Source organism: Artemia sp. Qi Xiang Cuo, chromosome 7, assembly GCF_049724085.1.
Source record: "Artemia sp. Qi Xiang Cuo chromosome 7, ASM4972408v1, whole genome shotgun sequence".
NCBI lineage: Eukaryota > Metazoa > Arthropoda > Branchiopoda > Anostraca > Artemiidae > Artemia > Artemia sp. Qi Xiang Cuo.
In genome coordinates this window covers 25,724,036-25,746,543 of record NC_142800.1, presented here as the reverse complement: position 1 = coordinate 25,746,543, position 22,508 = coordinate 25,724,036, and the positions used below count along the sequence as shown (strand labels likewise).

Here is a 22,508-nt window from a genome sequence, read left to right as displayed (position 1 = left end):
ACAACTTTTTTAAATGGTAGAAAGTAAAAAAAGAATGAAAACAAATGTGAAACATTTTGTTATAACACATTCATTTAATTATAATAACAAGCATTCAAACACTAATTATAATAGGAGTCAGTTATTCAGGCCTATAACCTTTGCCGTTTTTTGTGAAGTGTGGACCTCTCGCCGTACTGTTGAACATGACATTACATTTTGTCCTCCTCCCCCCATTTTTCACACTCATTCGATCGAAATTTTGAGATAGCCATTTTGTTCAAAACAGTTCAAAGGTCAAGTAACCATGCTTCCGAGTTTGACAACCCCCTTCCGGCCCGTGGGGCAGGGGCTGTAAGCTATGCTTGTTCCCTATTGTTAAGATCCGAGGTTTCTATGGGAAGTGTGATCGTGTAAACATTGGAGGGGGACAGATGCTTCAAAGGCTGCATTTAATGCCAAAATATCCTAACTCTCATTGTGTCTTCACGTAAATGTAGAATTAGTTCTAAAGAAGGGGTGGGAGATGGAGTTAGAAATTGATATTTTATCCCTCTTGATTTCTAGGAATATTTCTGGTCCACGCTGTTATTATGAAAGGAAATAATAACATTAAACCCCAAAATTAGCAGAGTTTATCCCGTATAGGGGGGGGGGCTGTCCCTTCCACATTTCCAACCTCCCTCGTGGTTGTAGAAACTTCGGAGGCTGCTTATTCGATTGAAGTCAAAAACGATTCGAGACCAACCAGCCCCTGACCTAAAGCTGTTTTTGTCCTTTTGTTACTCTTTGGGACATCTAATCGATATTTCGAGCCACCTACTGTGTACATTCTCTGTGGTTGCTCAGTTTTGTATTTCGTGGAATCTTCCATGGGGGGGGGGGTGAATTGTCGTTGGTGGGGAGGGAAACACCGGCTCTCATTTAAAGAAAAGTTCATATGAATAACATGTTTGATCTTGCAATTCAAATAACATATTTAACACTTTAATCCATAAATTGCCCATGAGAGATTCACTTTTTCTTAATTTTTTTTCTTTATTCTTAGGCAGCCCTTTTGTTATTCTGGAGTTGTCTTTCTTCCTTTCCTATCCTTTATTTGCTGAATTTTATTGATTTTTATTTTCCTTTTTTTTATTTTGATTTCACTTGATTTGACCCTGCAATAAATTTTGTGTTATGTTCTTATATTTATCGACAATTTTATCGCATTTTTGCGATGAAACTCGTGATATTCTTCGTTTAAGTTTATTTCAAGAGTAACTACTAGAGATATCCTTCAAAGTGTGATATGACAATATCCTGGACATACTCTACATACGTCAACTTAATATAGACACTATAGGTAAGATTAAGCAGGACAATGAATTTGATATATTAAAAATTTTTAAAAAGCCCTAAATGTGGATTAAAAATGGGCCTTTTTTGCCATCTGATCTTCTGATATGTTAAAATATTACTTTTTCGTGTTTTGAATTGTCCATTGATGTGAATAAATCCTCAAATCTGCAGTAGGCGACACTAAGCAGTGGCTGTGTCATTATAATTCTTCTGTCAAAAATAAGTGAACCGAATTTTAAGAGAATCAAAACAAAATTTACCTTGTGACAGCGCAGTGGACAAAGCCGCAGTTGTAGAATAGAGGTACACCGGTTCATTCCCGCGTGTCGCAAGGAAAGCTTTTACTTTCTTCAGTTATCATAATAATTTTTTTTCTTTATTATTCGGATGTCTTTTTTTATATGTTATATCAGTGTCTGATTTTGCTGGCTAAGGTTTACTTCGAGATATGTGTAGATTTATTTACATGTTAGTCCAGGTTTGTAGCCGCCAATAGGGCTATAAAGCTCAGACTGGCTTTCCTATAGAAGTGAATATGAAGTATTTTTAATAAATAAAAAAAAAAAAAAAAAAAAAAAAAAAAAAACAGGTGTCTCAATTATGGGAAAGAACTTGTCCCACCCTCCTCGATTTAAGAAAATATTTTGGTTTTTTAATTTGTATTGCATAATACCTTTATTTGTATTTTCTTTCAAGATTTGTCCCCCAGATTTTTGTAATACATTCTGTGCCCCCTCCTCTATTCTTCTGAATGGGTACTACTGTTTCTAATATTATTGTTTGCCGATTTTAATAAATTAGTGCGCTGATTTTAAAAGCGATGTTTTATAAGCTCAAAAAAATTTGTGGTTTACTCATGAGAAATTTTTCCAGAGCAATTTCCATACTGAATATCAAAACTTAAAAAATACGAATCCAAAGAAATGTTTTTTCGATGAAAGTAAAAAGCATTGTCGAAGCTTAAAACGAACAGATTTTACTGCTTCGCAGATTTTTGCAACATATTTTTGAAAAACTGTTTCAAATAAACTGGCTCGTGACATTTCCCTATATGTTTGAACATACAAACAACAATATATAAACAACATTCAATCATAGGCAAAACGAACAGAAATTATTCCGTATATGAAAGGGGCTGTCCCCTCCTCAGCGCCTCGCTCTTTTAGCTAAAGTTTTTTATTGTTTAAAAGAAATAAAGTTGTGAGACAAATTCAAACTTTAGCGTAAAGAGCGCGGCGTTGAGGAGGGGACAGCTCCTTTCATATACCGAATAATTTCTGTTCGTTTTAAGTTTTAATGTCGCTACTTACTTTCAGTTTAAAAAACTTCTTTTTTTTATTTAATTTCTGATCGTTTTTTAGTTAATGCAGCTTTTATTTTGTCTCACCGTCATTGAATAAGTAAACAGAATTTGCATAAAAATTTTACTTTTATTTTGCTAAATGGATATCTCTAAATTTGGTTATGACGTAATTTACAAATTAACTTACGTAACTAACTTCTATATTCGTATATGTTTCTTCTGGCAAAAAATACAAAGTTGCAGATTTTTGCAGATATGAGCTTGTAAACCTATGTAATAGGGTTTTCTGATACGCTGAATCTGACGGTGTGATTTTCATTAAAATTCTTTCACTTGTAGGGGCCTTTTCCCCCCTCTTTAAAAAATCGGGTAAATTTTCTCAGGCTCGTAGCCTTTGATGAGTAATACTAAACTTAATAAAATTTATATATTTAGAATCAGCATTATAAACACATTCTTTTGATACATTTATTGACATAAAAATTCCGTTTTTAAAAGTTTCGATTACTATTGAGCCGTATCGCTTGTTTTTTTTATTGTTTTTTTTTTATTACGTATATGTTATTACGTATATGAGGGGGTTGTCCCCTTAGTCAATACCACGCTCTTTACGTTAAAAGTTAAAAAAAAATTTGATTCACAAACCCCTGAATCACAAAGGCCGTTTAATTAGAATAGATAGCTCTTTTGAAAGCACTAAAAAAACTGTAGCGTAAAGAGCGAGGTATTGACATGGGGAAGAACCCCCTCACATACGTTATAATTTCTGTTCGTTTTAAGTTCTAATGTTGCTTCTTACTTTCAGTTGAAAAAACCTAATTTCTGATCGTTTTTTTAATAATGCTTGGAAATCCGGCGCCCCTTCATAGAAATGTCCCTTACCCCAAAGAAACATCCTCCACGGAAAGATTCTCCAGAGTCATCCCCTCCTCTAGCCCCCCCCCCTCCAGAAAAAAATCCTTCCTGAAAATGTCTGTATACTTCTCAATAACCAATAAATAATGCTGGCAAGTCCGGCGCCCCCTTCATGGCAATTCCCCTTCCCCCATGAAAACTTCCTTCATGGACAGATCATCCAACATAGCCCCTTACCCCCCCCCCCACTACCAGAAAAAACCCTCCTGAAAACTTCTGTATACTTCCCAGTAACCAATACTATATGTTAACATTGGGTAAAGTTCATAACTTTTAGCCCTCCCCCTGGGGACTTCGGGGGATTAAATCATCTTAAAAGACATATTTACCATATTTTCGACCATGCTGAACAAAATGGCTATCTCAAAATTTTGAATCGGGTGACTTTGAGAAAAAAATAAGCGTGGGAGGGGCTCTAGTTGCCCTCCATTTTTTTTGTCACTTAAAAAGGGCATTAGAACTTTTAATTTCCGTTCCAATGAGCCCTCCCACAAAATTATAGGACCACTGGGCTGATACGATCACCCCTGGGGAAAAAAAACAAAACAACAAAAAAAAACAATAAATAGGCATCCGTGATCTTTCTTCTTGCAAAAAATGCAAAATTCCACATTTTTGCACATAGGAGCTTGAAACCTCTACATCAGGGTTCTCTGATACGCTGAATATGATGGTGTAATTTTCATTAAGGTTCTATAAATTTTGGGGGGTCTTTCCCCCTTTTTTTGAAAATCAGCCAAATTTTCTCAGGCGCGTAACTTTTGATGGGTAGCACTAAACTTGATGAAAGTTTTATATTTGAAATCAGCATTGAAATCTTATTCTTTTGATGTATCTATTGGTATCAAAAACCCGTTTTCTAGAGTTTCGGTTACCATTGAGCCGGGTCGCTCCTTACTTACAGTTCGTTACCACGAACTGTTTGATAGTTGAAAGTGATTGGATAGCGACTAACGCACCTCACGCCCACAATTTTCCCAAACACATGCAATAAAAATTTTGAGATATCTATTTTGTTCAACGTAGTTAAAAGGTCTGGAAATTAGGTCTTTTAGGATGATAACCCCCTCAGAGCCCTCAGTGCAAGGGTTTTAAGTTATGCCCTGGGGGCATATAAAGTTTAATTGAAAGCGTTGTCGTAGAAACTTCAAAAGGGCTCATTCAATTGGAAATTGAAAGTGCTAGTGCCTTTTTTAATAGCTGAAAGTGATTAGATAGCGACTAACGCCCCTCTCACGCCCACCATTTTCCCAAATACATCCAATCAAAATTTCGAGATATCCATTTTATTGAACGTAGTTGAAAGTTCTTGAAATTAGGTCTTTTAGAATGATAAGCCCCCTCAGAGCCCTCAGTACAAGGGAGTTATGCCATGGGGGCATATAAGGTTTATATAGAAAGTTGTTGTATAAATCATAGGCAGCGCGATCGTGCTGCCTAAGTAAAGAACGATGTTGGCACAATGTATTATTATTAATATTTTTTTTTCCTACCAGGGCACTTCGTATCGAAGGAGCCGTTGTAGAAACTTCGAAAACGACTCACTCAGTTAGAAATGGCAGTGGATAGCGCCTGTTTCATTTTTGGAAAGGTATCGGAGGGAAGATAGCCCCCTCCCCACGTCCCCCCGTCCCCACGAGGCCTCCCCTACACATTTTTAGACAGCGCTTTTGTTTAGCGTCATTGATTTCCAGATAGAAAATATTGTTTTGAGGAGTACACTCCCCCACAACCCTTAGGGCAAGGGTTTTAAGTTATGCCCTGGGGGCATATAAGAGCGATGTTGGCACACTGTATTATTTATCAATTTTTTCCTTTAGAGCAGGGCACTTCGTATCGAAGAAGTTGTCGCAGAAACTTCGAAAAGGGCTCTTTCAATTGAAAACTGGAATGGCTTGTGTCCTTTTTAATAGTCGAAAGTGATTGGAAGGTGACTAACACCCCTTCCACGTCCACCATTTCCCAAAACACATCCGATCAAAATTTTGAGATAGCCATTTTGTTCAGCGTAGTTGATTTCCAGATAGCAATTATGTTTTTGAGGAGGACAGTCCCCCGCAGCCCTTAGGGCAAGGGCTGTAAGTTATGCCCTGGGGGCATATAAGGTTTTTTTTTTTATAGAAAGCGTTGTCGTAGAAACTTAAAAAAAGCCTCATTCGATTGGAAACTCAAAGGGCTTAGTGCGATTTTTAATAGTCGAAAGTGATTAAAGGGCAACTAACCCGCCTCTCACGCCCACCTTTTCCCCAAACACATCTAATCAAAAATTTGAGATAGCCATTTTATTCAACTTAGTTTTAAGTTCTAGCAATTAGGTCTTTGAAGATGACAACCCCTCCACATCCCTCAGGGCAAGGGTTGTAAGTTATGCCCTGGGGACATATAAGGTTTTTATAGAACGCGTTGTTGTAGAAACTTCAAAAAGGGCTCATTCGATTGGAAATTGAAATGGCTAGTGCCCTTTTTAATAGTAAAAAGTGATTGGAAAGCAACTAACACCCCTTCCACGCCCGCCATTTCCCCAAACACATTCAATAAAGACTTTGAGATAGCCAGTTTATTCCACGCAGTTTAAAGTTCAGGAAATTATACCTTTGAGCAGGACACTCCCCCCCCCCACAGTCTTCAGGGCAAGGGTTATAAGTTATGCCCTGGGGGCATATAAGGTTTTTATTGAAACCATTGTCGTAGAAACTTGAAAAAGAGCTCATTCGATTGCAAGTTCAAAGGGCTAGTGCCCTTTTTAATAGTCGAAAGTGATTTAAGGGCAACTAACCCCCCTCTCACGCCCACCTTTTCCCCAAACACATCCAATCCATATTTTAGATAGCCATTTTATTGAACGCAGTTGAAAGTTTTGGAAATTGCGTCTTTAAGGATGGCAACCCCTCCCCCCCACAACCCTCAGGGCAAGGGTTGTAAGTTATGCCCTGGGGACATATAAGGTTTTAATTGAAAGCGTATAAACTTCAAAAGGGCTCATTCAATTGAAAAATGAAAGGGCTAGTGCCCTTTTTAATAGTTTAAAGTGATCGGAGAGCGACTAACGCCTCTTACGCGCCCCATTTTCTCAAACACATCCAATCAAAACTTTGAGATATCTATTTTGTTCAACGTAGTTGAAAGTTCTTGAAATTAGGTCTTTTAGGATGTTAACCCCCTCAGAGCCCTCAGCGCAAGGGTTGTAAGTTATGCCCTGGGGCATATAAAGTTTATATAGAAAGTTGTTATAGAAATTTCAAAAAGGGCTCATTTGTTTGGAAATTGAAATTGCCCTTTTTAATGGTTGAAACTGAGTGGAGAGTAATTAACCCCCCTCTTATGCCCACCATTTCCCCAAAACCATTCAATCAAAGTTTAGAGATAGCGATTTTGTTCAACGTAGTTGAAAGTTCTGGAAATTGTGTATTTAAGGATGAAAAACCCCCCAGAGCCCCAAGGGCAAAGGTTTTAAGTTCTGCCCTGGGGGATATAAGGTTTTTATAGATATAATTGTTGTAAAACTTCAAAAGGGGCTCATTCAATTGGAAATTGACAGGGCTAGTGCCCTTTTTAATAGTCGAAAGTGATTGCAGGGTAACTAACCCTCCTCTCACGCCCACCATTCCTCCAAACACATCCAATCAAAATTTTCTGATAGCCCTTTTGTTCAACGTAGTAGAAAGTTCTGAAAATTAGGTCTTAGAGAATGACACCCCCCACCCCAGCACTCAGGGCAAGGGTTGTAAGTTATGCCCCGGGGGGCATATAAAATTTTTATTGAAAGTTTTATCGTAGAAACTTCAAAAGGGCTCATTTGATTGGAAATTGAAAGGGCTAGGGCCATTTTTCATAGGTGAAAGAGATTGGAGAACGACTACCGCCCCTCTCACGCCCACCATTTCCCCAAACAAATCCAATCTAAATTTTGAGATATCCATTTTGTTTAACGCAGTTGAAAGTTCTGGAAATTAGGTCTTAGAGGATGACAACCCCCCTAACAGCCCTTAGGGTAAGGGTTGTAATTTATGCCCCGGGGGCATATAAAGTGTTTCTAGAAAGCGTTGTCGTTTCAAAAAGGGCTCATTCGATTGGAAATCGAAAGACCTATTGCCCTTTTTAATAGTCGAAAGTGATTGGACGGCTTGATATTTTTATAGTAAAGATCGATGTGGGTATAATGTATTATTTTTTTTTGTTATTTTTGTTTAGACCAGGGAACTTGGTATCGAAGGAGTTGTCGTGGGAACTTCGAAAAGGGCTCATTCGATTGGTAATAGAAAGGGTTGATGCCCTTTTTAATATTCGAAAGTGATTAGAGGGTAACTAATTCCCCTCCCACTCCCACCCTCCCATTTGCCCATTATGTTTAAAAACTATATGTTGCCTTAAGGTTAAATCAAAATGCACTGTGTTAATGTTAATTCCCAATAAGGCATCTCAGCATTATTCCAAGAACGACTGAGGGTATTATGTTCAAACTTTCCGGGCTACTTCTGCTCTTAAAATTTAACCAAATCAAAATACTGCAAGTGTATTCAGGTTATCAAAAAAAGTAAACAAATTTTTTTTGCGAATGGTATCAAGTTTCCTATTTTATGTCAACTGAAAAACGTTCGAAACTAAATTAAACACTACTATTTGTGTCCAGATTTTTAAATGAGTGTGTGTTGTTAAAAATTGCTGAAAATTTTTCTCCAGCATACAAATAACCGGCCAAACTGTAAAGTCTTAAAAAACGAAAAGATTTAAAGTATTATTTTCATTTTCCGTGAAAAGACTATGTATATATAAAACGAACAGAAATTAATTAAAAAAACTTTTTCCACAAAATAAGTTTTTCAAAGAAAAGTAAAGAACTCCATTAAATAAAAAATGCGCAAAAATAAAATCAAATAATCTACCAAGCGTGAAACTACCACAAATCAGCATCGATAAATATATGAAACCCAAAACGAACAGAAATGACAATAAATAACTGAGTCAAACTCAAAACGAGCAGAAATTAACGTAAGTTGGGCTCAAAACCCCTATGCCTTCCCAAGGCCAGAACAAAATTTGTACTTTACGCAAAAAATACAAATGAATGTGTATTGTCAGTTTAACATACATATACTGATATTTAGTAATCAAAATTTCAATATTATTTGATTTATTAAAGTTATAAAAGTAAAAACATTTATATTTTTTTCAGTAAAGTGCAAATTTTGTTCTGGCCTTGGGAAGGCATAGAGGTTTTAAGCCCAACTTCCGTTAATTTCTCCTCGTTTTGAGTTTGACTCGATTAATTATTGTAATTGCTGTTCGTTTTGGGTTTCATTTATTTATTGATGCCGATTTGTGGTAGTTTCACACTTGATAGATTATTTTATTTTATTTTTGATCATTTTTGGTTTAATAGAGTTCTTTACTTTTCTTAGAAAAACTTATTTTGTGGAAAAAGTTTTTTTTAATTAATATACAAAAATTTTATTGGGATATTGGTGATAAAGTTATTGAAACCCAAACCGTCTCCAATAATTCATAAGAAAAGTGAAAATTCTGGCTTTTAATTTCAATTATCTCGTGACATTTCCCTATACATTGACATTCCCTGTACGTCACATTTCCCTATACATTTCCCAAATATGTTGCACAAACTGCTTCGCAGTTTTTGCAACATATTTTTGAAAAACTGTTTCAAATAAACTGGCTCGTGACATTTCCCTCTTTTTGTAGAATTCTGAAAAACTAGTGTTCTACTGAAAACTTGGGCTTGCTCGAGCTTTTTAGAGAATTAAAATTGTATAGCAAGTTCTATTGATTTATGGTTGGCAAAAGACTTTTGAGAGCTTTAAAAATTAGACCTTTATTTTCTGCTGGTTAGTTACAGATTTTCTGCTCCTAATTCTGTTTTATTTTGTCCGTTTTTTGGTTTCAGTCAAGCGCTAGTTTTTTTTTTAGAAATTTACAAATATTGGGACATTTTGTAAAAAATGTGTAGCTAGTTCATTTGGAACAGGCATTGAATATATAATGCAATAACTACGAAGAAGTAATTTCTGTTCGCTTTAAGGTTGAATTTCGCTCTTTACTTTCATTAAATAAAAAAACAAGTTTTTTTTAACTGAAAGTAAGGAGCAACATTAAAACTTAAAACGAACAGAAATTATTCCGTATATGAAAGGGGCTGTCTCCTCTTCAACGCCTCGCTCTTTACGCTAAAGTTTTAATTGTTTTAAAAAATAAAGTTTTGAGAAATAGTCTAACTTTAGCGTAAAGAGCGAGGCGTTGAGGAGGGGACAGCCCCTTTCATATACGGAATACTTTCTGTTCGTTTTAAGTTTTAATGTTGCTCCTTACTTTCAGTTAAAAAAACTTGTTTTTTTTATTTAATTTTGAACGTTTTTGAATTAATGTAGATTCTTATTTTGGCTCACCGTACATGAATAATTGAAACAAATTTGCATATTAATTTTACTTTTATTTGGTTAAATGGCTTTCTCGAAAGTTGTTAAATTTTATTTAGGAACGTTTTTATTAGTAATAAATATACGTAACTTACGAATTAACTTACGAAACGAACTTCTATATTCATATATTTATAATACATATATTAGGCGGTTCACCTCCTAGTCAATTCCTCGCTCTTTACGCTAAAGTTCGAATTTTGTTCCAATTCTTTAAAGATGACCACGTAATCACAACAGTCGTTAATTAGAATAAATAGCTCTTACAAATGCACAAAACAACTTTGGCGTGAATAGCGGGGTATTGATAAGAGGGTAGACCCAACCATATGTTTTCTATTTTATATTTATTTTAAGTCTAGATGTTGCTCCTTACTTTCCGCTGAAAAATTTGTTTTTTTTTGAATTTAATTTATGATAGTTTTTTAAATAATGCTGGGAAATTCGGCACCCCCTTCATCAGCAATGTCCCTTCCCCCATGAAAGCTTCCTCCATGGAAAGATCCTCCCACTTAACCCCCGACCCCCCCTCACTACCCGAAGAAAATTCCTCCCGGAAATCTTCTGCATACTTCCCAATAACCAATGCTATATGTAAACATTGGGTAAAGTTCATAACTTTCAGCCCTCCCCCTGGGGGCTTTGGGGGATTAAGTCATCCTAAAATACATATTGATTATATTTTCGACCATGCTGAACAAAATGGCTATCTCAAAATTTTGATCGGGTGACTTTGGGGGAAAATGAGCGTGGGAGGGGGCCTAGTTGCCCTCCATTGTTTCGAGAAATGGTGGGCGTGGAAGGGGTGTTAGTTGCCTTCCAATCACTTTCGACTATTAAAAAGGGCACAAGCCACTCCAATTTCCAATTGAATGAGCCCTTTTCGAATTTTCTACGGCAACTTCTTCGATACAAAGTGCCCTGGTCTAAAAAAAAAAAATAATAAATTATACATTGTGCCAACATTGTTCTTATATGCCCCCAGAGCATAACTTAAAAATCTTTGCCCTGAGGGTTGTGGGGCAGTGACCTCCTCAAAAACATATTTTTATCTGGAAATCAACTACGCTGAACAAAATGGTTACCTCAAAATGTTGATTGGATGTGTTTTGGGAAATGGTGGGCGTGGAAGGGGTGTTTGTTGCCTTCCAATCACTTTCGACTATTAAAAAGGGTTACAAGCCACTCCAATTTCCAATTGAATGCGCCCTTTTCGAAGTTTCTACGACAACTTCTTCGATACGAAGTGCCCTGCTCTAAAGAAAAAAAATAATAGATTGTGCCAACATTGTTCTTATATGCCCTCAGTACATAACTCAAAACCCTTTCCCCGAGGGTTGTGGGGGAGTGTCCTCTTCAAAAACATGTTTTCAACCCGGAAATCAACTACGCGGAATACAATGGTTATCTCAAAATTTTGATTGGATGTGTTTGGGGGAATGATGGGAGTGGGGGGGGCTACTTGCCCTCCAATCACTTTCGACTATTAAAAAGGGCACTAGCCCTTTGATTTTCCAATCGAATGGGCCTTTTTTGAAGTTTCTACGACAACGCCTTCTGTGTTTCAGGAAATGGTGGGCGTGAAAGGGGTGTCAGTTGCCTTACATTCACTTTCGACTATTGAAAAGGGCACAAGCCGCTTCAATTTCCAATGAATGAGCCCTTTTCGGAGTTTCTACGACAACTTCTTCGATACGAAGTGCCCTGCTCTAAAGAAAATAAAATAATAAATGATACATTGTGCCAACATCGTTCTTATATGCCCTCAGGGCATAACTTAAAACCCTTGCCCGAGGGTTGTGGGGGAGTGTCCTTTTCAAAAATTTATTTTATATCTGGAAATCAACTACGCTGAACAAGATGGCCATCTCTAAATTTTGATTGGATGTGTTTGGGGTAATGATGGGCGTGAGGGGGGGCTAGTTACCCTCCAATCACTTTCGACTTTTAAAAAGGGCACTAACCCTTTGAATTTCCAATCGAATTAGCCTTTTTGAACGCCTTCTACAAATACTTTATATGCCCCCAGGGCAGAACTTACAACCCTTGCCCTGAGGGCTGTGGAGGAGTGTCCTCCTCAAAAACATATTTTCTATCTGGAAATCAACTACGCTGAACAAAATGGCTATCTCAAAATTTTGACTGGATGTGTTTCGGGAAAGGGTGGGTGTGGAAGGGGTGTTAGTTGCCTTCCAATCACTTTCGACTATTAAAAAGGGCACAAGCCGCTCCAATTTCCAGTTGAATTGACCCTTTTCGAAGTTTCTACGACAACTTTTTCGATACGAAGTGCCCTGCTCTATAGGAAAAAAATAATAAATGATACATTGTGCCAACATCGTTCTTATATGCCCTCAGGGCATATCTTTAAACCCTTGCCCCGAGGGTTGTGCGGGAGTGTCTTCCTCAAAAACATATTTACTATTTGGAAATCAACTACGCTGAACAAAATGGCTATCTCAAAATTTTCATAGGATGTGTTTGGGGGAATGATGGGCGTGGGGGGGTTTCTAGTTGCCCCTAAATCACTTTCGACTATTAGAAAGGGCACTAGCCACTCCAATTTCTAATCGAATGAGCCCTTTTCGAAGTTTCTACGACAACTCCTTCGATACGTGCCCGGGTATGGATAAAAAAAAAAAAGATTGTGCCCGCATCGTTCTTTACTTAGGCAGCGCTATAGTACGGTTAATATAAGGTTTGACCGCAAACAAATTGCAACAGAAATGATTTTTACACCATCTTGTAGAAAAAAAAAACTGTACAACATGTCAAAAGTTGAGAAACCTAGCGGGGTGCAAAATTAGTGTTTTTTAGCGTCTTGTGTTTTATTTTTCGTTTTTAAGCCTAAATTTTTGATTTTCTCAAGGCTTAGAGTTTACTTCATGGGAAAAACGTTTCTGATGTAGTTTTATGTGCTGAACTCGAATATTACATCAGATTTAAGATACGGTGAACCAAAAGTTTTTCACATTCATCACCATTCACGAAGTTCGCGATTCTATTATAACATAGTCGTTTGACCACATTTCTTGAGTAGTTTTATGCGATGAACTCGAATATCACATCAGATCAAGGATATGTTCAACCGACAGTGTTTCACATTCATCACCAAAAGGTTTTTTCAAAATAATCAATCATCTCTTAATGTATTAACTGACTAAAATCACAGGTAACAAAAATCACATTGCTAAAAGGCAGGCAACTTTTCAAATGACTTGCGGCATTAATCACTGGCAGTGTAGTTTGAAGCTTCGTCGTCGAGATCGTCGATGAGATCTTCTGATTTGGGAGAATTATCACATTCTGCTCCCTGATAAGTTTTGCACGCGAGAGTGCAAGACATGCCGTTTCTGACACAAGTGCAACGAGCAGAGGTGCAGTTTGAACGGCAGGAACACTTAACAATCTTGAGAAGTTGGGGAGGTGCTGGGGGTAGGACCGTCATCAAAGGGTATAATGTACCATTTCGGTCCTTCCAGCCCCACTCTTGAGGGTCCAATTCTAGATTACGGTCGTCATTCCAGGCGTGTACCTGTAAGTAAACTCTATAGCTGTGAAATGCTGCAGAGTTGGATGTGGGAGGTAGCTGCTCTGGATGAACAAAAGCCGTTGCTGTGACGAGCTTTCTTTTGAAGAGCTGCTTTCGAAGCTCGTTCAGATTTCCCCCCTTCTTTCCACCATATATTATAAGAAGTGCGTCTTCTCCGGCTTCCTTGACTTCGATTTTTGTTGCTGCCTTCTTCATAAAGACCTTGGCAGATGCTCGAAAACTTTCGTCTTCTATCATTTTTTTCAGGGTAAGACCTTTTCCGATGTTGTGGACACGTGATGTAGAATCACACCCAAGGAATGCATGGGCAAAGAGGAAAACAGTTGAACAGTTGAACAGTTGACAGTTTACAGTTGAAAAGACAATTCGAGATCCAAAGTGCTCGACGACCTTCTTCTTCATGTAAACCTTACTGTAAGGTTCCAGATCTCCATACAGATTCTCGCGCATCTTTTCAAATAATTCACTAATCGTTATTTGCTCCTCATCATTCACTTCTAAGTACACCATAGCCACTCTTCTTTACGATTTTTGTTGTCCCTTTCGATGTAGAATCGGTGGTTGTAATTCCGTCTGCAAACGATGTGGGCTTTTTCTCCAACATTTGCAACGAGGGTGGTTTTCCGCAAGCGACTGGACCCATTGATAGCGGCAGCCCCAGTCTCTGTGAGTGTAGTATACTCAGCTTCTTCGTCAATCTCTTTGAGACATATCAAACAGCGCTCGTTTTCAGTCGCCATAGACCTAGAATAGAAATACAGACAGAGGTTTAAACCTATGTTTGCAAAGTGCCATCTCGTCGTCTGATCATCTTATTAATCTTTACTCAGAAGATGACGCTGTAAAAAAAAAAAAAAAAATAAGAAAATGTCTGTAACCTTTTATTGTAATAGAAATTGGCTTCAGTTTAATTAGTTGTTTATTACTATCAGTAGTAGGCTACATTGCAAGTAGGAAATTTACTCACCTACGCTGTACTCTCAAATTCACAAGATGCTATTCTGCCGGTCATATTCTGCCTTCTTCGTTTGTCCGCCATTATTTTAAGGTTTTTTTTTTAACGTCTTTCGTTCAAATGAAAATCTTTTTGTCAATATTTCTTTTTATTCTTTCGTGAAAAATTATTTTCTTTTAATTTGTCGATTATCTGTGGGGGGCTCAGCCTCCCTTGTCTCCCAAGTTATTTATTCACGTGATTTATTGATTAGTAAATTTTATTATCTATTATTATCCGACTAGGCACAGCTCAGATAAAAATTTTCTCCTTACGATTTTTATATATAGCCTCTGTAACTACAATAGGCTACTTTTGTAGGCTAAATTACCCTGTCTCTTTGAAAACGCGGAATTCTTTAATTATCAGATTTACTGATAGGACCTTAACTCGCTGCCAGCAGTTATTGGAGGTTCTTTGTATGGGGTGACCACTTTTAAAGGCAAAAATGGCGCAAAGAGTTGCTATGCCACCTACTAGAGGGGGACGGTCCTTATTTGGCCCCAAATTAGTGGGATTTCGGCGATTACTCCATCGGTTCCTTTATACCAACGTGATAGGGTGGTCTATGGCCACATTTACAGCCAAAGTTTACCGATAAGATTTTCTAATTAACCCTTTAGTCTCGGCCTAAGCTGAAAAGTAAAATAGGTACATAGAAAAATTCTTACTATATTCACAGTTACACGTATAAAAATAACTGAACTGAAAAAGAACAAATTCTCCCAGCCCGCTAACCGCAGCACGCGGTGGGGGTTACTAGGGGTGGTAAATGAATCTTTCCAGCCAATCCCAGGGCTCCTAATATACTGGCCAATCTCCCTAACTGCGCACTTTTTCCCTCGTGGTGAATTAAACACGTACGCAGTTAAGAGGACCCAAATTGTCGTAAAAAAATTATAGGAAAATTAACATTTATTGCTTAAAGAAGGATAACAATGAAGGGGCCCAAAGAAATTAATCTGGGATGGATATTAATCTGACAAAACTGGGACCAAGGGTTCCAACACCGACCTTAGCGAAATACGCTACGAAATTTTCCGCTAGATGGCTGTATATGCTGTTAAACCTTAATGACGACAATCTTAGAATGTACGGAACTTTCCAAAAATATAGTATTCAGTCGATAGGGTGACGTTATTCCTGACTTCATTCGCCCCAAAGGACGAAAAAAGGGAAATATGGCCACGAAATACGAATTTCTTGTTTGGTGATGAATGTGAAACACTAACGGTGGGACAAAACTTGAATCTGATGTGATATTTGAAGTCAGCACGCAAAACTAGTTCAGAAACATGACTCCCATGAAATAAATGCTAAGCTCTAGGATAACGAAAAATTTCCGCTAAAAACAACAAAAAACAAACGAAAAACGCTAAAATACACTTATTTTGCACCCCGCTGAGTTTCTCAACTTCTGATATGTTGTACAGTTTTTTTTCTCTACAAGATGGTGTAAAAATCATTTCTGTTGCAATTTGTTTGCGGTCGAGTCCTATTTGACGCTAGATTGACTGTACTACTATCGCGCTGCCTATGAAAGAGTTTTTTTGTCTTTCAAATGGCATTTTTAAATTTCTGGTTACGATGGGCCGTGGTTCTGCTACTACTGTGGCCATGGCACGGATAGTATTTTGATTTTGAACTGTAGGACTAATAACCAATGGTGTATGGATAAAGTTCACCCTATTACAGAGAAAACCAAGGCCCATAGTAGCCAAAATCTTAAAAACCACATTAAGAAAATACCATGACACGGATAGTATTTTGATTTTGAACTGTCGAACTAATAACCAATAGTGTATGGATGTGAAGGTAAATATAAGGAAAAGTTTCAATGATATCTATAGTAACTTACGAGTTAATAAATTGTGAGTGATTTGAACTGCGGCCGTCAAAAGCGCGTACGATAAACATGATTCAAGGGCCGTAAACATGATAGATCTTATATAATGTTTTTTTTATTGAATTTTATTGAATTATGATCATGTCAATAACAAAACAGACAAAAGACTACACTTGTTCCGTGGAGTATTGATTTAAGAAAGGTAATTATGCAAACTCTTTTGAATATCAAGTTACGAAGCTTCACTGAAAACGTTTTAAGGAAACCTTTAAAGAAGATTGGTACTTGTTAAATATCCGATCACACTCAAGAATTGAAGCTAGGTTAGTCATAATGAAATATACTAAAATATGATGAAAATATAATACTTTAATAACAAAATTATGGAAACCACAACAGGGAATTATGGAAAGCAGGCCGCCCAGAACGCATTATATTAAATACCTAACCTAACCAAAATACCAACTCTATATTTTAAATATTTAATTAATGTTAATTATCTCCGAATGCGCACAGACAAACCGGTTTTAAACAGATCTAACTTCTTGAGTGTGATAGGGCTATTTAACAAGTACCAGAAGATCTAAGGAAGAAACGTGGTCTAAAATCTAAGAAGTTAGGTGTTGAGAGGTTAGATCTAAAAAAGAAACTATTCAATCAATGTAAAAATATAGAAAATTGTGTCTCGAATTTTCGAGACACAATTTTATTTATGGCACTGCACAATACATCATCAATATTATAGTGAACAAGTTTTGATCTAGTTTGACCTTAGTTAGACCTAGTTTGACAAGTTTAACCGTAGTTTTGAGGAAGATTTAACCTGTTTTTTCCGATTTGCAAATCATTTACGTTTTATGGGTAAAAAATTTTGGAATCATCTTCATGACCAGTAATTTTCCATTTAGCTTGCAAAAAAAAGAGGAAGTTTTGTGTTTTTCAGCGCTGGAATTTGATCAATTTTATAATATCAAACAAGGTACAAGAAATTATGCTCTGAACTAGTTAATGATATTGTGCAGATATAATACATTCTTTGTTCAGACATTTTTTATTTGGTGAATCTACCCTCCAGTATTTGTAATTAAAAGCTAATTTCCCCCATTTTCTTTTATTTATACTGTCACTAATAACAAAACTGTTTTATTGAGAAAAAATCCAGTTCTTTCTGATTTGTATCAAATTTATTTAAGTTAACCTGCTGCTAAAAAATGTTCCACGTCATTGATTGTTATTGATATTTAGTTTGTTAGCGTTCCACGACGCCGAAGTAGGGAATAATCTCTTATTCAGGTTTAGACCTATATAATCAACTGAGAAATGGGAAAATATAGAACTGGGAGGGAAAATATATCAACTGAGAACTATACAAGTATCTTCAGATAGAGTTTTGCCATATTTAAAGAAGAAAGTATTTCCCGATCACAATTTGATTCCAATCATAAGATAATGCAAAAGCGTCTCCATAATAATCTAAAGAAGAAGAAGAAGAAAAACACAGGTTCCCACCGTATGGTGACATTGTGGATTGTTCTCTGCTTGGACATACGGGGTGCAATCCCAGCTGCCATAGGGCCAAGAATTGTATGGAAATTATGAGTTAATGTTTCCAAATAACAATTTGGAGAATAACACAGCAAAAAGAAAAAACAGAAGAAACGTTACCATAATCGATGTTCCTCTGCAAGAGTGTTGCTTTATTAATTGGAACTATTTTTATTTGTGAGTGTTTGTTTTTTTTGCCCATGAAGGTTCAAGGTTTCCTGTACGTCCCCTTTCACTTTCTGCTGGAAACAATTCTGGTAAACTTTAAACTGATCTTGTTTCAAACCTTTTGGGAATCGATTCGCAGCCATGTTTTGGATCCAGCTTATAATTTGCGATATTTTTGGTGGTTCGACTTATGAATTGCGACCGACTTATTAGAGATAAAACATTTTCGTCCCGAGAATTTTTAATACATAAAATAAATTTTAAATAGCGAAATGGAGCCCCTCAGCTTTTTTGTCAATAATAAAAATAATGTGAAAGGCCCATTAACTATGCCTTTGGAGATAATATGATCCCCCAAAGCCCTGGAGAATGACCTTTAATTTGCCTATTGTTTATATATAGTATTTGTTATTGGGAAGTATGCACACAGTTTTCGTGCGTGTGTGTGGGGAGGGGGGGTGAATTTCACACTTGAGGAATTCGCCAGAAATTCTTTCAATATGTTTTGTTTTCTTTTAGCGACTCAATTTTACGCGTGGAAATGTTAAGGGTAATTGTCCGGGGTAAATTTTCACCGGGATTGGAATTGGCTAGAGGATATTCCCCAGCAGAGGGGAGATTTTTTCGTTGTAGTGGAGCCAGATTGCCTGGCAGAATTTAAAAAACGATCAGAAATTAAATAAAACAAACAAGTTATTTCAACTAAAAGTATGGAGCAACATTAAACTTAAAACAAGTAGAAACTATTACGTATATGGGGGGTTGCCCCTCCTCACCATCTCACTCTTTATGCTGAAGTTTGAATTGTCTCCCAATTCTTTAAAAACGACTCCTGAAACACAAGGGTCGTTTAATTAGAACACTTAAACTTACAATAAACAGAAACTATTACGTATATGAGGGGGTTGGCCCCTCCTCATCACCTCACTCTTTACGCTGAAGTTTCAATTGTCTCCCAATTTTTCAAAAAGGACTCCTGAAACACAAGGGTCGTATAATTAGAACAATGAGAAACTTTTTTAGAAGTACTTAAAAACTTTAGCATGAAGAGCGATGTGTTGAGGAGCTGGCGACTCCCTCATATACATAATAATTCCTGTTCGTTTTAAGTTTTAATGTTGCTTCTTACTTTCTGTTGAAAAAATTTGTTTTTTTTTAACTTAATATTCATCCTTCATACTAAGGATCCCACTGATCTGAGAGATTTAAGTCTCCTCTTGACAGCACTGTCAGTTGAGACTTCTTTCAATATGACTAATTTTCTTCCTTCTCAGCCCGTCACCATTAGCTGTAACTACTTTCAATACAGCAATTATTAATTCACCTCAGCTTCAATCTAAAAAGGAACAGAACTAAGGATCCCACTTCATACCACTGTAGAGAAATTTAAACACTACAGTCATCTCCTATCTCTAACTGTTAGACAAAGTGGGATCGGGATGCTGCTCCTCCAGAGAACACATAAACCAGGAGAAACATTAGCTAAATCAGATTTTTTCATGGGTAGGCACGCGTGTGGTATTGGTATTCAAAGCCTGGGGAACAGGAAAAGAAATAAGACGAATCGAGCGTCCAGGGGATAAGGAAGAATGCATTACGCTGATGAGATAAAAAGAAAATAATTAGTATGGCTATAATAATGCAAAAGGTAAAGATAACATTGGTTTGAGAATAGAAATAAAAATAAAATTTAAGTTTATAAGGATAACCAAGGTAAAAATAAGTTTTATTTGAACAATGCCATAACGTCATGACATTTGATTAGGAAATTTGGGGTTTCGTATTCATAGTTTGGTTCCATAGTTTTATCAATTTTTTCCCAAAGGGAAATTATAGGGTCAGCATGAATGCAGGCTCGCAGCTAAATTAAATTTTCTAGATATCTAAACGAGAAAGCTAAAACAAGAACTGAATTTAAAGAATAAAAAAAAAAAAAAATCAACCCCCTCGCTTTGTCCAAAAAAGAAAATCTTAGAAATGCACTTGTCTAAAATCATTTGTTTTTGGCATCTGCAAAAGCCTTTTGCTATGTCATGTTAAAGCTTAATAATTAAGTTACTACAAATTATGCAATCAAGGCCATTGGTGGATCTAGTGAGAGGCCATACCGCCTCCCTGGTAAAATATTTTGTGGTAAATTTCAAATAGTCTCACCACTTTGCGAATATTGTGGATCTCTCTCCCACTATTTATGGAATTCTGGCTATTTCCCTGTTGCAGTGTTGATTAGAAATTCGCACTAGGAATTTCCGTATTTGCTAAAATTTAATCCAAACTCTCCTTTTATAAATCCTGGATAGGCCACTCAATTTAGTCCTACCTGTGAGATGGGACGGTAGCAAAGCACTTCGCCAGCTCACCCCTTTTCCTTCTGCTTTCGCAATCATGAATAATACAAATTCGCCCCATTATTCAAAATTGCTCGAACTACTGAGAAATATACACTGAATCATTTAAACCAAGTTTAAACAGAGACAATGGGAGCAGTTTTTATACGTGCCGACATTGGAATAGACAAATGTTTTTTTAGGATGATCTTATGGTTTAAATTTCTCTATAGTGCTTCATACTAACGATTTCACTTACTGCATATCAAACAGTTCGTGGTAACGAACTGTAAGTAAGGAGCGACCCGGCTCAATGGTAACCGAAACTCTAGAAAACGGGTTTTTGATACCAATAGATATATCAAAAGAATCAGATTTCAATGCTAATTTCAAATATATAATTTTCATCAAGTTTAGTGCTACCCATCAAAAGTTACGCGCCTGAGAAAATTTGGCTGATTTTCAAAAAAAGTGGGAAAGACCCCCTAAAAGTTATAGAACCTTAATGAAAATCACACCATCATATTCAGGGTATCAGAGAACCCTACTGTAGAGGTTTCAAGCTCCTATCTACAAAATTGTGGAATTTTCCATTTTTTGCCAGAAGAAAGATCACGAATGCGTTTTTATTTGTTTGTTTGTTTGTTTGTTTTTTTTTGTTTTTTTTCCCAGGGGTGATCTTATTGACTTAATAGTTCTAGAACATCGAAATAGGATTCACTGGAACGGAACTGAAAAGCTAAAATTCTAATTTTGAGGGACCAAAAAAATGGAAGGCAACTAGACCCCCTCCCACGCTCATTTTTTTACCAAAGTCACCCGATCAAAATTTTGAGATAGCCATTTTGTTCAGCATGGTCGAAAATATGATAAATATATCTTTTGGGATGACTTAATCCCCCGAAGTACCCAGAGGGAGGGCTAAAAGATATGAACTTTACCCAATGTTAACATATAGTATTGGTTATTCGGAAGCATACAGAAGTTTTCAGGAGGTTTTTTTTCTGCTAGTGGGAGGGAAGGGTAGGTCGGGGGTTATGTTGGAGGATCTTTGCCGGGGGCCCCTACCCGCACAATTCCGGCGGTACCGTCCGGGACCTCCGGATTGCGGGGGGCGTTCGCCGTATCCCCCCCGGGTACCGCCTGATTTTTTCTGGCGGGTGGGAGCGTGCCTGGATTTCGGCATTAGCCCAGATCCAAAGATGCGATTTAAGGGTGGTAAGGGACCTGTCTCTTACAAGTGTACCAGATTTCCCAGTATTATTTAAAAACGATCAGAAATTAAATAAAAAAAAACCAAGTTTTTTCAACTGAAATGTAAGAAGGAATATTAGAACTTAAAACGAACAGAAATTATAACGTATGTGAGAGGGTTCTCCCCCAAGATAAAACTTCGCTCTTTACGCTACAGTTTTGTTAGTTCTTTCAAAAGAGCTATCTATTCTAATTAAATGGCCTTTGTGATTCAGGGGTTTGTGAATCAAATTTTTTTTTTACTTTTAACGTAAAGAGCGTGGTATTGACTAAGGGCAGAACCCTCTCATATACGTAATAACATATACGTAATAAAAAAAACAATAAAAAAGCAAGCGATACGGCTCAATAATAATCGAAACTTTTAAAAACAGAATTTTGCCCCTACACGAGAAAGAATTTTAATGAAAATCACACCGTCAGATTCAGCGTATCAGAAAACCCTGTTACATAGGTTAAAGCTCATATCTGCAAAAATCTGCAACTTTGTATTTTTTTCCAGAAGAAAAATATACGAATATAAAAGTTAGTTACGTGAGTTAATCTGTAAATACATAAATTTAGCAAAAGAAAAGTAAAATTTTTAGGTAAATAAAATCTTAATTAAATAAAAAAAGATAATAAATTAAATAAAAAAAACAAGTTTATTAAAGTGAAAGTAAGGAGCGACATTAAAACTTAAAACGAACAGAAATTATTCCGTACATGAAAGGGGCTGTCCCCTCCTCAACGCCTCGCTCTTTACGCTAAAGTTTGACTCTGTCTCACAACTTTATTTTTTAAAACAATAAAAAACTTTAGCGTAAAGAGCGAGGCGTTGAGGAGGGGACAGCCCCTTTCATATACGGAATAATT

General features: G+C 36.8%; 1 protein-coding gene across 3 annotated transcripts in view; it reads left to right on the top strand.

Moving 5' to 3' along the window:
• LOC148950095 (ral GTPase-activating protein subunit alpha-1) overlaps window positions 1-22,508 on the top strand; it is a 246,939-nt gene that overhangs the window by 36,527 nt on the left and 187,904 nt on the right. The gene's annotated exons all lie outside the window — the stretch shown is intronic.